This window comes from Saccopteryx bilineata, chromosome 7 (genome assembly GCF_036850765.1).
Source record: "Saccopteryx bilineata isolate mSacBil1 chromosome 7, mSacBil1_pri_phased_curated, whole genome shotgun sequence".
Classification (NCBI taxonomy): Eukaryota; Metazoa; Chordata; class Mammalia; order Chiroptera; family Emballonuridae; genus Saccopteryx; species Saccopteryx bilineata.
This window is the reverse complement of record NC_089496.1, coordinates 108,658,646-108,672,781: the sequence shown is the minus strand read 5'-3', so window position 1 is coordinate 108,672,781 and position 14,136 is coordinate 108,658,646. Positions and strand designations below refer to the sequence as shown.

Genomic DNA, 14,136 nt, shown 5'->3' with positions numbered 1-14,136 from the left:
AAAGTGATAATTCAAAATGTTTTTTGAAAAGCCTCTAAATTATTTCTTCTTCCTCAGTAAGTAATATGTGGAACCCTTCTTCTCAGTAGCCAATAACGTTTTTGCTTTCTCGGTATAACAGCTTTCTGTTGTTGTTCCAAAACTGGTCTTCATCAGTCTTAAAATCCACCTTGCCTGTGTATCCACCTGTGTGATTTTTTAAAATATTTTTATTTTTTTTAATTAAATTTATTTTATTTTATTCAGTGAGAGGAGGGGAGGCAGAGATAGACTCCTGTATGCCCCCAATCCACTTGGGAAGCCTACTAGGAAGTGATGCTCTGCCATCTGAGGCTTGTTCCATTGCTCAACAACTGAGCTCTTCTTAGTGCCTGAGGTGGAGGCTATGGAGCCATCCTAAGCGCCTGGAGCCAACTCGCTCCAATCAAGCCATGGCTGCAGGAGAAGAAGAAAGAGAGAGAGAGAGAGAGAGAGAGAGAGAAGTGAGAGGGGGAGGGGTGGAGAAAGGGCCTAATTTTAAATGTGTAATTCTTGGGCTTTCTTTTTTTTTTCTTTTAAAGATCAGACTGAAGGCTTATTATTAAACAAAGAGAAACTTTTAATAAGAAGATGCTAAAGTCCTGGCCAGGTAGCTCAGCTGGTTAGAGCACTGTCCAATATGCCAACATTGTGGGTTTGAGCCCCCATCAGGGCACATACAGGGATCAACCAATGAATACATAAAGAAGTGAAACAACAAATCAATGTTTCTATGTAAAATTTTTAAAAATGTGTTTCAGAAGTAACTAACTTCACCTTTTCTGAGTCTGTGCTAATAATGAAGACATGATTATATACACAGAAGCCCTTCTTCGATTTGGGGTGTCCGAATCAGACAGAACAGAGTCACTGGCCAGCGGTGTTACTTTGGGGGAGTCGCATTAAGTTGCCTCAGTTTGCCTCATCTATAAAATGGGGATACTATAGTGTCTCTTCAGGGGCTACTAGGAGGATTAAAGATGTCTGAGGGCTTGCTCAGAACCAGGGCTTGGCCTTGAGAATTGTGGACGGACAACCATTTCTTGCTACTATTAACTCTTTTGAGTCCTCTTTTCCGTGTCTGTCAAGAGTCCATGCGGGGACACCAGAAACTGAACCTGACTGATGAAACAGGATCAAATGGGAGATCGTGGACCAGACTGAAAAATGAGCATGTCAGCACTATATTCTACAAAGGTAACACAGAGAGGTAAGAATTAATAAAAGGCATTGACTCTGTAAACTGAAATGTATTTTAAAACAAAATATGTTGTCTTTATCTTATTGTTTTCTCATGAAAAATCACCTTTATATACAGTAATAAATATGAACTAAGAAGTTTGTAAAGACAAAAGCTACTTTGCAACAACTTGATCGTACAGCGGGAAAATATACATAACATAAAATTTACCATTTTCTTCAGTTTTAAGTGCACAGTTCTGGGGCATGGAGCACATTCACAATGTTGCACAACCATCACCACCATCCATTTATCCATTTCAGCACCCCAAACAGAGTCTCTGTGCCCATTAACAATAACCCCCGCCTCCCCTCCCCACGGGGCTTGGTAACCTCTATTCTACTTTGTGTGAACTTGCTTATTCTAAAGATGCCATGTAGGTGGAATCAAACAACTCTTGGTTCTTCCTCGACTACTTTATTTCACTTAGCATAATGTCCTCAAGGTTCCTCATGTTGTCGCAGGGGTCAGCACTTCCTTCCTTTTTAAGGCTGAATAATATTCCAACATGTCTCTACCACATTTGTTTATCCTTTGGTGGACATCTGAATTAGTTTCCCCTCTTGGCTACTGTGAGCAATACCCAAATACCTGAGACGCTGGTTTCCGTTCTTTTTTTTTTTTTTTTTTTTTACAGAGGCAGAGATAGACAGGGACAGACAGACAGGAACAGAGAGAGATGAGAAGCATCAATCATCAGTTTCTCCTTGCGCGTTGTGACTTCTTAAGTTGTTCATTGATTGCTTTCTCACCGTGGGCCTTCAGCAGACCAAGTAACCCCTTGCTGGAGCCAGCGACCAAGCTGGTGAGCTCTTTGCTCAAGCCAGATGAGCCCGCGCTCAAGCTAGCGACCTCGGGGTCTCGAACCTGGGTCCTTCCGCATCCCAGTTCGACGCTCCATCCACTGCGCCACCACCTGGTCAGGCTGGTTTCCGTTCTTTTGCACACATACCTAGAAGCAGAAGGACTGGGTCACAGAGTTCTCCTGCGTTACTCCCTGAAGAACCTCCGTACTGGTTTCCACAGCAGCCGCACCAATTTACATTCCTACCAGCAAAGCACAAGGGTCCTGAATTTTCACATCCTTACCAAGGCCTGTTATTTTGTTGGGGTTTTTTTCCCATGTTTTTATCTATCTATATATATCTATATCTATATCTATATCTATATATATATATAGATATAGATATATATATATAAACTGCCATCCCAAGGGACATGAATTGCTATCTTACTGTGCTTCTGATTTACATTTCCCTGATGATTAGAGTTGCTGAGCATCCTTTCATGTGCTTGTTGGTCATTTTTGTGTGTCTTCTTTGGAGAAATGTCTATTCAAGCCTTTGCCCACTTTTGAATTGGGCTGTTTATTTGCTGTTGTTTGGAACATTTTTTTTAAAATGTAGTTTAAAATAATTCACATGTCGGGGGGTAGATAGGCTTAATATTTTAAAATACAGGATGTCAACTTGAGGTGAGAAATAATTTTTGGCTCTGAGGATGGCTTCTTTTTAACATTTTTCAACACACAGAACATAGTATTTTCTAATTTAGATCAAATTCACAGTAGCCTGACCAGGCGGTGGCGCAGTGGATAGAGCGTCAGACTGGGATGCAGAGGACCCAGGTTCGAGACCCTGAGGTCGCCAGCTTGAGCACAGGCTCATCTGGTTTGAGCAAAGCTCACCAGCTTGGACCCAAGGTTGCTGGCTTGAGCAAGGGGTTGCTCGGTCTGCTGAAGGCCCACGGTCAAGGCACATATGAGAAAGCAGTCAATGAACAACTAAGGTGTTGCAACGAAAAACTGATGATTGATGCTTCTCATCTCTCTCCGTTCCTGTCTGTCTGTCCCTGTCTATCCCTCTCTCTCTGTCCCTGTAAAAGAAACAAAAACAAATTCATATTAGACATTCAAGTTGAGTAAGGTTTGGGGAAAAAATCGGCTGACTTTTTGTGGTTTCTGGGTGAGGGCCACTCAGAGCCAAGAGTCACCTGTGAAATAAGCAGAAAATCTGGCCCTGGCTGGTTGGCTCAGCGAGAGAGCATCGACCCAATGTGTGGAAGTGCCGGATTCGATTCCTGCCCAGGGCACACAGGAGAAGCCCCCATCTGCTTCTCTACCCTTTCCCCTCTCCTTTCTCTCTACCTCTTTCTTCTTTTCCCGCAGCCAAGGCTCCATTGGAGGAAAGTTGGCCCCGGGCACTGAGGACAGCTCTTTGGCCTCTGCCTCAGGTGCTAGAATGACTCTAGTTGCAATGGCGCAACACCCCAGATGGCTGAGCATCACCTCCTGGTGGGCATGCTGGGTGGATCCTGGTCAAGGCGCATGCCGGAGTCAGTCTCTCTGCCTCCCCCCACCACCCCCTTCTTATTTCAGAAAAATACCAAAAAAAAAAAAAAAAAAAAAAAGGAAGCAGAAAATCTTTACTTACAGTTATTATGGGGCTTAGCCATAACATACCAAGAACTATCTTAGGCTCCATGACCTTGAGGCAAAACTGCTGGAGAGTGGAGACTGTTTGTGGGTATACGGGGTCATCAGGCGATGTTTTCCTAAACGGAGAAGGTGACAGGAAAGAGTCCACTTGGCTGGTGCACGTTAGGGCCACGTAAAAAACTTGCTTGGGACACCTTAGTAACCTCATTACATGAACGAGCGGATGTGAGTTGTCTGGTCCAGCGCCGACATCACATCTAGGTCTTCAGCAGTTTTAAAACCTTATCGTTTTAATGATGAAACAACCTTCAGAGGTCCTGGTACCCCATCAGGCGGGTACCATAGGCCACATCTGACTACACTTTAGCAAACGCGCAGAGAACACCTACTTCCAGCTGCAGGCCTGAGCACGCGTTCTTAAAATGTTTCTAGGCTGAAGCTTGGAGCATGCTGTCTGGGTTGCATAAAGGGGTCCAGAGGCTGGGTGGCCCTTCCTCAGACCCCCAGGCCCTAGCGGGAGTTTCCTGCACTCGGTAAGGTGTGGTGCACTCCCCAGCCACTAGGCTCCCGGAATGGCCGCAGGCCTGCTGTCGCGGGACCTCACACCCCCTCCCTATGCCTTTCCTGCTCAACATCTCAATCCAGTTCCTAACATCTCAATATGGTTTTTAAACAGTTCGAGACTAGAGGCTCAGTTCAGCCCACACAGAGGCGCTTGGAGGACGCGTGGCCGACCTCAGGGAAGTTAGAAGAGTTGGGGGGGGGGGGGCTCTGGGGCTCAGGGAAGAGAGCCCTCTGGTCCCGCACGCAGCTGCTGACTCTCTTCCGCAAACACAGGCTTAGCATTCAGTCCAGGTGCGGCCGCCGCTCGGCCTGGATCCCCAGGTTTGGTGTCCAGACGCTAACCTCACGGCGTCCAGAGGCGCAAGCTCCCGACAGCGGAAGGGCGCCGCACGAGTCCGGGACGCCGGGACGCCGACTCTCAGGTCCCCCAGGCCGCAGCACGCCTCTCCCTCGAGGACCGGAGCTCCCACCCAACAGAAGACTTTAAAAATAGCCCGGCGAGATCCAGGCAACAGGAAGGGGAAAAAAAATAATGTGTAAGAAAATGTTTTGCTTCTCGTAGGGAACACAACCGCTGCGAGTTCCAGCACATAGGGCCCCCTTCCCGGGAACCCAGACATCGCCGCCTCTCGGGCAAGGCCCGGGCACCGTCTCCAGGATCCAGATTTTTGGAGAGCAAGTGCCCCCTGGGGCCGGCCCGCGCCTGACCCCGCGGGATTAAGAAGGCAGAAGCGGCGGGCGTGGGGGCCCAGGAGGAAGTTGGAGCCACGGGGCCAGGAAAGGGGCAGGTCGGCGTGGCGGGCCTGGTAGGGGCCAGATAGGGCCAAACCCACCCCGGGGCGCTGCGCCTAGGCCCGCCCGGGCTCGCGTCCCCCCATGTGGCTGGTTGCCCAGAGCCCCACGTGGAAGGGGAGGAGGAGAAAGAAGGAACGAAGGGAGGGCCAGAGCCCGGGCCACTGCGGCGGGACCCCCGTCCCTGCCATCAGGCCCCCGCGCTTCTCAAGGGCCTCCCGGGCGGGGCCGGGCAGGGGAGTGCCCGCCGCACCCGGTCCCCTCGCCCGCCCGCCGCCCTGTATGCACTTTCGCGGAGCCACTAATCCCCGGAGAGAGCCGATTTGTAGTGAGGAGTAGCTCTAGGGGGCGAGGCCGGCCCATGTGGGGTTGTGTCATTGGTTTGCAAAGAGACCCCGCCTTTGCCAAAAAAAAAAAAAAGAAGAAAAAAAAAAAAAAGAGCGTGGAGTGAGCGAGCGGCGACCCTCACCTCGCCTCCCGCCTCGCTCCTGAGCCGCGGGCGGGCACCGGAGACGCTGCCGGCGCAGCTTCTCTCCCTTTCCTTTTTTCTCTGTTCTCCTCTTCCTTCCCCGGAGGAGAAAACAAATAAAGAAGAGCAAATAGCCGAGAGGCGCTCGGCACATCCAGGACGTTTCCTCCCCCGATCCAAGTTGGAATTAACATCCTCCTGGGGGTGAGCGCGGCGCGGGGCGGGGACCCCCCAGCTCAGCCCCCTCCGGAGGGCGGGCGCGGGGCCTGGACCTGGGTGGGGAGGATTGGGAGCTGGGTGGGCGGAGGAAGGGGGTGGGGTGGGTGGGGAAGTAGGAAGAGACTCGGCGGCGAGGGGAGGAGGAGGAGGAAGGGAAGAGGAGGGGTAGGGTGGGGAGGGGAGGAGAGGGGAGGGGAGGGAAGGGCGGGAGGGGGAGGGGCGGGGAGCTGGAGAGATTAAGTTTTTGTGTGTGTGTCCCTGTGTGCGTGTGTCATTTTAAGGTGGCCCGGGAACGGCCCAGAGAAACCGGCAGCGGTCCGAGGAACGAAGGACTGAGTCGAGAGCCATGCTGCGCTGAGCGGGGGGTGGGGGGCCGCACAGCCACCGCCGCCGCCACCGCCACCGCCACCGCCACCGGGTGGGGTGGGAGGGGCGGGAGCCGCCGCCGCCGCCTCCCTGGTGGGCGCCCTTCGCTGTGGACGCCGGCGGCCCGGGACTAGGTAAGAGGGGCCCCGAGGGAGGGCTGGGGCGGCTGCCGCCCCCGCCTCACCTGCGGCGGCGGGCTAGGGGCGCCTCGCCCGCGCCTCACTGCGCCACTCGGGGAGGGGAAGGAGGGCGAAGGACACGGAGCCGGCATCCGAGGACATCTTTGGTCTGCGCCCCCCGGCTCCGTGTCCCTGCTCGGCGCTCCGGGGTGGACGCCGACCTGGGGGTGCCCCTGCCTGCCGCCCCCCGCATCGGTCGCTCCCGCTGGCCGCCGTTTGCGCCAGGATTTTTGTTGTTGTGATGAGAGTTGATGAATGCGAAGTAGGCGGTCACCTTCCTTCCCATCAGGATTGGCAAAGAAAAAAAAAGAGAGAAACCCCGAGCGCGGCGGCGTCCGGAGGGCAGCAGTAGCGGCGGCGTCTCGGCGACGGTTTCCTAGGCGCCCCCGGCTCCTGCTCCCCGAGGCTGGTGGGTGCGCGCATGGGGACCGCCCGCGACCCAGGCCGAGCGCGCGGCGCGGCGCGCCGCGGGGACAATATGGCCGGATCCCCCGGGATCGGGAGTCCGAGCGCGCGGGGCCTTGCGCTTGCGGGACGGGGGAGAGCGGGGTTCCACGAGGAAACCGGGGCGCGCGCGGCCAGGGGCCCCCAAAGGAGCGGCCCCTGCTGGCCGGGGATTCCGCGCGGCGCCCCGGGAGCGCTAGCGAAAGACCGGGAAGGAGGAGAAGTGGAACCCTTTTGTTTTGCCGGCCCCGCATTGTTGGCTCCTCCGAGCAGCAGGGCCACATCTGCCGCCGCCGCCAACACTGCCGCGCTGGGCTCGGCCCGCCAAAGTAGCAACGGGGCGGGGGTGAGGGGTGGGCCGGGCGGCGGGCGGGGGCCGGGCGGGCCGGGCATTTCCTCTGCCCGGCCGCGCTCCCGCGGGCACCACTTCCTCTTCGCCCCGCCGCCACCGCCGGCCCGGCCCGCCCGCCTCCCCCGCCCGGGCCGCACTTTTCGGGTGGGGCGAACCCAAAAGAAAAAAGTTTCGGAGGAGGGGCTGGCGAGGGCGCGCCCCGGGCGGTGGGGACCCGGCGCAGCGTGGCGCGGCGTAGCTCCAGCTGGGCCACCGCGGTCACCTCTTCCTCCTCGTGCTCCGCAGCCAGGACGGACCCGCGCGGCCGAGGGGAAGCGCCTTTCTTTCTCTTCCTCGCGATCTTCGCAACACCCCGGGGCAAGTTGGGCAGAGGCGCTCTGGAGCCCCGGCGCGCCGGGGCCTTTCTGCAGCGGAGACCCCGCGGCGTGGCGAGTCACCCGTAACCCTGCGAGGCCGCGGGCCCGGGAGCTCCGCGCGATCACAGCCGGTCGCGGCGAGACAGACAGACACACACACACACACGCGCGCGCGCGTACACACGCACACACACACACACACACTCACACACGCGTACACACGCTCTCCAGTGCCTCGCTGCCGCCGCCGCCGCGGACGGTCACGGGCACTTGAGTGTGCGTGTGCGCGCGTGTGTGGTGTCTCGCTCCCCCTTCCTCACCCCCGAGTACTTTTTCTGGAGGAGGCCCAAGCAGCAGTTGGCTCCAGGGGTTCCCATGTTTAGTATTTTACAGAGAAAAGGAAAAATTTTTTGGTAGAAATTCCGCTTGCTCTGCGGGGGAGGCCTGCGCCGTCACGCCGGGCTCATTTGCCCTATCCGGGCTAAGCAGATCTTTCTGGATTCTCCCCCTACCTCCCCCCCTTTTTTTATGATGGGTTAAGTTCTTAGAGAGTCAGATGTGAGTGGCTCGGAGGGAGACGAGAGAATTCTATACTATAAATATGCATTGGGAATTTAACATGCTAAGTGCTTTATTTGCAATTCTGTTGGATATTCTAGAGACTGGTATATTTTTACCTGACATGGATAATTTGGAGGGGACGTGTATTTTGGTTAGTTTACAAAGTGACTCTGCCTCCTCCTGACTTTGGCAAAATGTATCAAACTCTCGAACTAGTCTTTCAAAGAATATCTTCCCTGCTAGGTTCTTGGGTTCAGAGGCATTTTAAGAATTACCTCGCGTTCCGTACCAACGACTGCTGTTCTGCCTCTAGGGTTTTCAGAGTAGAACTAGTTAGTTTTTGTGTACTTCGGAGAATTCCACTGTTTTGAATTATTTTTACAAATCTTTTACATTTTGAAGTAATGGGACTTGAAAGGAACTTGTTTTTATAGTCACTTGATTTCAAAGAGGACTTCTTACAGCAATTATAAAGTGATATTCAAAATGCTAATTAAACATTTACAGAGCAGCTTTAATATTGAAACAAGATTTTTTTTTCTTTATTGTAGGTAGCAGGGGCTGTAGCCTGGAATTGAAACACTAAATATCCTTTTGTCTGGCATCAGATCTCTGAACTGCTCTGACACTCTCCTGTAAAAACCCCTGGTGCCTTTTTATTGACCCCCAAAGAGAAGTTAATGAGATGGTAGATTTCAAGCAAAAAAGCGGGCCCTCTTTCTTATAAAATATGCTTACAGTTGCCATTGAAGTTGGATGTTAGCCGTGAATGCACTTGCCTTTAATGAAACCAGTTTAAACGTTCACACTTGATCAAGTATAACAGGACCAAACAAAGGAAATACGCCAGCATATTTCTGTAGAGCACTGAGGGGGCTCAGTGGAAGTGTGGATGTCGGGTCACCCCTCTCCCCACGCTACCCCCCACTCTGCCCAGAGTAAAAGGGAGTGAGGTTTGAAGGCAAAGGGAATTTATGGCTCTGGTTGGTTTTCTGTGTCCCAGGGGTAGACGACTCGAGTTTGTCCCAGTAGAAAGCATTTATTAGAGGGGAATTTTAAAATCTTGAGTTTGGATCTTGCTTTGAACCTGACAAGGTGCTTTTTTGGTTTAAAATTTGTTCTCCTGTTTGGAAGAAGGAAGCGGAAAGGGTATGTGGTCACCCACCTTTCTAATTGTATCTTAATGAGGCTGCGTGGAGGACGGGGTGGTCCTGCAGATTGTGCTGGGGGGGGGGGAGGCTTTGTTATTTAAGATTTCTCTTGGCATCTTTGAAACTGGCCCTTGATTGGGGATGTTCTCCTGCGGGAGGGGCAGGGTGAATTACCTTTACTTACTGTGATTTTTTTTTAAACTCTTTGTCTCTAAAATGGTCTGGTTCCCCGCCACCCCGCACCCCGCGCTCAGCATGATTTTCAGCTTATGTCTAGTGAGGAAATATTTGCAAAGTGTGTCTTCCTAAAGCTTGGCCTCTTAAAAACGAAACACTACCAGCATTGTCAAACTACAGCAGGGATATATTTTGGCCTTTTAAGGCTCTGAGCACACCTGTTCCCCCTCCCTGGCATTGTTCGTCCCGTCCTGTACACAAGATGAAGCAGGAAAACTTGCTCTCCTAGTAATTATTAACTAGCCCCTCCGCGCCCCTTTCAGGGAATAATCAATAGTTCTACTCTTGACTCTTAAAACTCCAAACAGAAATGCTATTCATAAGTCTGAAAAGTGTTTTCAAGAGAGATGAGAGCAAACAACCAGCCACTACAACAAACTACAAAGTCAGTGTGACACTTCCTGAGTAGACAGCCAGCCACAGGGAAGTCAAGGAGGAAGAAAGGTGCGGGCATCACGGGCCCAGAACTAGCCCCGTGCAGGATTTGAAGAGGCCGTTTTTTTGGGCACCACGAAAATCCAGGATAGCTCCCACCGTTTGAAATCCTTGAGATCTCGCCCATTAGAAACAAAAAAGGAAGGACATCTCATCTCTGCTGCCCGCCCACCTTCTGGGAGAGGCCCTGCTGAGACCCAGCGCCAGAGGGCCACCACCTCTTGCCCCATGAATCACTTTTGAAGGCAAAGTTATACCCCTCGCACTTAATGCTTCCCCTAAATGGGAAAAATGGAAAGAGTTTACAGCTACGGTAGAGTGGCCATCCCACTTGTCATTTTTTACCTCTGTCATTTCAATATAGAAGGCTGTCACCATAATGTATGGGAGTGCAGCCTGGGTCCCTCTGTTAATAATCTTTTTATCAGTGAAGAGCAGCAGCCCAAGTGTCCTCTCTCCCCGACCCAAGCCACAAATATATAGATTCCTACAGTTACATGATGGGGAAAGGAAATAACATCTGTGAGGCAGGGGCGCCACGCAGGTCATCTTCCCACCACGGGGTCCGTGCGGAGGGTGGGACACGTTTTTTTTGTAGTGATTAAAAAATGGGGGTGTGTGGTGTGCCTGAGCCTTTTGAAAAGCAGCCATAGCATGGAGGGAAATGTTGGGGTGGGGCTTATCTCCCCCAGATCTTTCTGTGAGCTGCAGCTAAGGCATCCTTGGGGGACTTCCCTGAGAACTTGGAGGAGGCACTTGAAAATGCTGGAATGGGTCCGCTCTCCAGAGCCATGCCGAGATGGGCTTTCTCCGGCCCAGCCAGGGAGCGTGCCCTCACTTACACCACAACAGTGACAGCACTTCCGCAGGAGGAGAAGTGCAAGCCTTCTCCCACAACCTCCTCTTTTGAAGTTAATTTTTCCTACCAGCCCGTGTTTGATGGAATATGTATCAAAGACTTATGAAAGGGTTTTTCTTTTTTTTTAAACCCTATCTCTGGGTTTAGAAAATTATATTTAATAATCGCTAAAACTTCAGAGCCATTTTGAAGGTGTTCAGTGTTTCTCTTTTGATCTTGATTTAATGGATAGTATCCAAAAGCCACCGAGGTGACTTTTAATGACACGCAAATGAACGTTGGGGCATAATCTGGAGTTTGCTTTTAGCTATCATTATGAAGGTTTAAAGCCTAAATGATTTGCCGCTCTGGGCTTTCAGGACTTACCCAGTGAAAAGGAGGGCTTTTCACATTGTGCTAAAAAAAAAAAAAAAGATTCACAGATGAATACAGAATGTACAATAGGTAGAGAGCCAGGCCATTGTTTGTAGGGAATATTGACAGTAGGAGCCAAGGGCCAGTTTCGCCCTCATTCTTCTGGCTGCTGGAGAACACAGAAACTTCAGGAGCTGCAGCCTGGATGGGACCCAGAGTCACAGTCATCTGTCTTCGCCCAGCTTGGAAATGTGTGGCCGCAGGACTGCTCTGTTTCCAGAGACTTTCTTAGAAGGTGGTCTTTTCTGGACCGCTGAGGAACTTTGTGCCATTTCTCTTCCCAGGGCTCTTGCCTTTTTTTTTTTTTAGGAAAAGTTCTCCAAGCAGATAGGAGGGCCCTTCGAAGGAAGTGTAAAAACACAAAAGTCTACCCCCTTGAACTGCCATTATAAGAAATCATATTCAGCGCTTCCCAGAAATGGAGGCATCTGAAGTCACAGGAAGCAGTTGTGTTTATTTTTACTACTTCTCATGTTGAAGCCGTTGTTTTAGTCCATTTGGGGTGTTAGGAAAGTGCAGCCAGGAAGATGGTTTGTTGGATTTTCGCCTTTTGTGCTAGGTACAGCTGCTGCCTTCTCTGAAAATGCTCATGGGGTGACAGCCACTTCCTCCCATTCGCAAAGCAGGCCTGCATCCTGGGGGGGGGGGTGCTGAGGTTCCAGAGTGGAGCCAGCTCTCTGGCCAAAGGGACAGGCTCTCCTGGCCCCGCTCATCAGCGCCTCCCCTGACTGGAGTCGGTGTCCACGCTGACCACTGTTGGGCCTCATGCCATTTGGATTCCAGCCAGGTCCACTTGGCCAGAACTTTGGGGGCCAGCGGACCTTTCCATCTGTGTCTAACAGCCCCTCCCTGAGTGAATGTTTTAGAAATGACCTTGTTTAACTTTCTGTAACTAAATTTAACAGTTGCCTATTGGTTTAGTAGTCAGAAAAATTTTGATGAAACTGTTGGGTTCTTATTCATGAGGCAAGTCCATCCGGCTTTTGGTTTAAGAACTGTGTCTTCTTTCCTGAATAATAACAGAGCCTTCATTTTCCCCAAGGTCAGCTGGTGTTTGGAGAAAACGTTAATCCCAAATGGCTTCTGCTGCCTGGACCCGGCAGGCTGTCTCACCTTTGGTGGTTTTCTAGGAATCCAAAACTAATTTGGGGGGGGGGGGGCAGAGGGAGTGCTTTTCATCACTGTGGCTGTTTAAATCACTCCCACTTGTAAAAAGTTTAAAAATACACACCCCCTTTATGTGGTGGCTTTTACGCCTTTCAAAAGTGCTCTTTGGATAAAAAATGTGCTTTTTGCATTCAAGTCAATCCTTAATTGTGACTGTTAACTGGCCTGACAATTGATTAGAAATAATAGTAATATTTCTGTGTGGCGTCCCAGCCTAGGTTTTGGCGAATCCTTGGAAGAAGGGCCTGATTAGAGGCTGTTGTCACAGAGATGGGGTGTGGGTCTTTCTGCAGCTAGCCAAGGGGTTGTAAACTCAATGCTGGGCTCCAGCCAGGCCTGAAATCTGGCCTCCAGCAATCTGCCCCAGCCCGGACAAACAAAAACTTCATTATGGAGTCACGGACTCCCAGGAAGTTTCTTTGGAAGCAACTGGGGACGGGGATCACAGAGGTCAACTCCTTTGGCCTAATGGGATTTTTTTCCCTCCAATATGGCAACTTAAAAAGCCTACCTTATGTTGAGGCTAGCAGAGGCTGCATCCAACCTGGAAGTGTTAGTATTGAACCTGACCAGGTGCGATGGAGGGAGAGAGGGTGTGGAGAGGAGAGAGGAACGCTGGGTGAAGTTCCTTCGATTCGGAGGGTTGAGAGGCCAGCAGAGGGTTTGTGCACCTTTCCGGTTGAATGAACGCTGGCTGGGTCTCGATTCTTTTGCTGATGGATGTCTTTAAGGCGTTCGGTCCAGAAGTGCAAACAGTCATACTTTATCTGCTGTGTGTTCAGGCCCAGGTGGGTCCCTGGAAGCTGTGGGGGCCGTTCCAGGGCCTGCCCACCTGGTGTGCAGGCAGTGCCTGCAGCGATCAGAGGGAGGCCCTCCTGAGCCCTCAGCACCCAGCCCAGGAACGGTCTGGCGAGGACACTGAGAACGTTCACTGGAGTGGAGCGGCCTCGCCTAGTCACTGGGCTTGCTTTGCTGGGAGGGACAGTGTGCTGGTGACAAGAGAGAGGCCTAGCATTGGAGCTGCCAGGCCAGGCTGGCTGCATGGGCTCCTAGCACTGGCTGAGCTCTGCTGACCGGTGGGGGTGCGGGTGGGGCTGGGGCAAAGAGTTCCGAACAGCAGAGCCCCTGGGGGTGCCCCTCAGTTGGGGGCAGCCACCTGAGAAAGTGGGGGTGCTGTGTTCTTTTTTTAAAGCTTTTCCTGTCCCTTCTCCAGAAGTCGACCATGGGCAGATCCATGCTCATCTGCCCTTCAGGGACTGCCTGGGGCAGGGGGCCCAAGTGGAAGCCGAGTGGAATGACATTTTCCACCCCTGTCCCTTAGTATCCCAGGAGCACACAGACCTGCACTTTTCTCAGCGCTTTCAGCGTATAAACTAGAAAGTCACTCTAGGAGGGCGATCAATAAAGAGGCTGTTTTTCTGTTCCGATATCAATATGCACATGGAAGCGCCTACAAGTAACATCTCGGGATGTTTTTGATCTTAAACACATTTCACAGTCACCAATCTTGACGACGCTCCTGCAGGCGAGGTGAAGAGAGCAATTCCTATTCCATGCCCGGCAGAAGCAGCGAGTTGCGGCTCCCCCGTCCCTGCGGCGCGCGGGTCCAGACTGCAGCCGGGGCCACTTCCGGTCTCCCGCGCGACCTTCGGGCGGGGAAGGGCAGAACGGGGCCCGGGTCCAGGCCAGCCGGCAGCACCTGGCTGCGCGCTCCCGGGGGGCGGGGCCTGGCCGCGCGCACCTGCAGGTGAGGCCCCGCCCCACCAGGGCCCCCCCCCCCCCAGGCTCGCAAGCTGGCCGACCAGCCCCCCTCACCTGCCTCCGCCGGAAGTGCCCCTCCCTCGGGGCTCCCCCTTTCACTTGTAAATCGGGGGCT

At 52.5% G+C, this 14,136-nt stretch overlaps 1 protein-coding gene across 5 annotated transcripts in view; it reads left to right on the top strand.

Moving 5' to 3' along the window:
* Positions 1-5,583: 5,583 nt before the first annotated feature.
* The window catches only part of CTBP2 (C-terminal binding protein 2), a 160,371-nt gene continuing 151,818 nt past the window's right edge, over positions 5,584-14,136 (top strand). For 2 of the 5 annotated variants that reach the window (XM_066238894.1, XM_066238900.1), the window contains exon 1: positions 5,591-5,724. The gene's annotated coding sequence lies outside the window, so the exon portion shown is untranslated. Of the gene's footprint in view, positions 5,725-6,020; positions 6,240-6,671; positions 6,694-14,136 lie in introns of those variants that run through there. The other 3 variants (XM_066238899.1, XM_066238893.1, XM_066238897.1) reach the window with 3 other exon arrangements.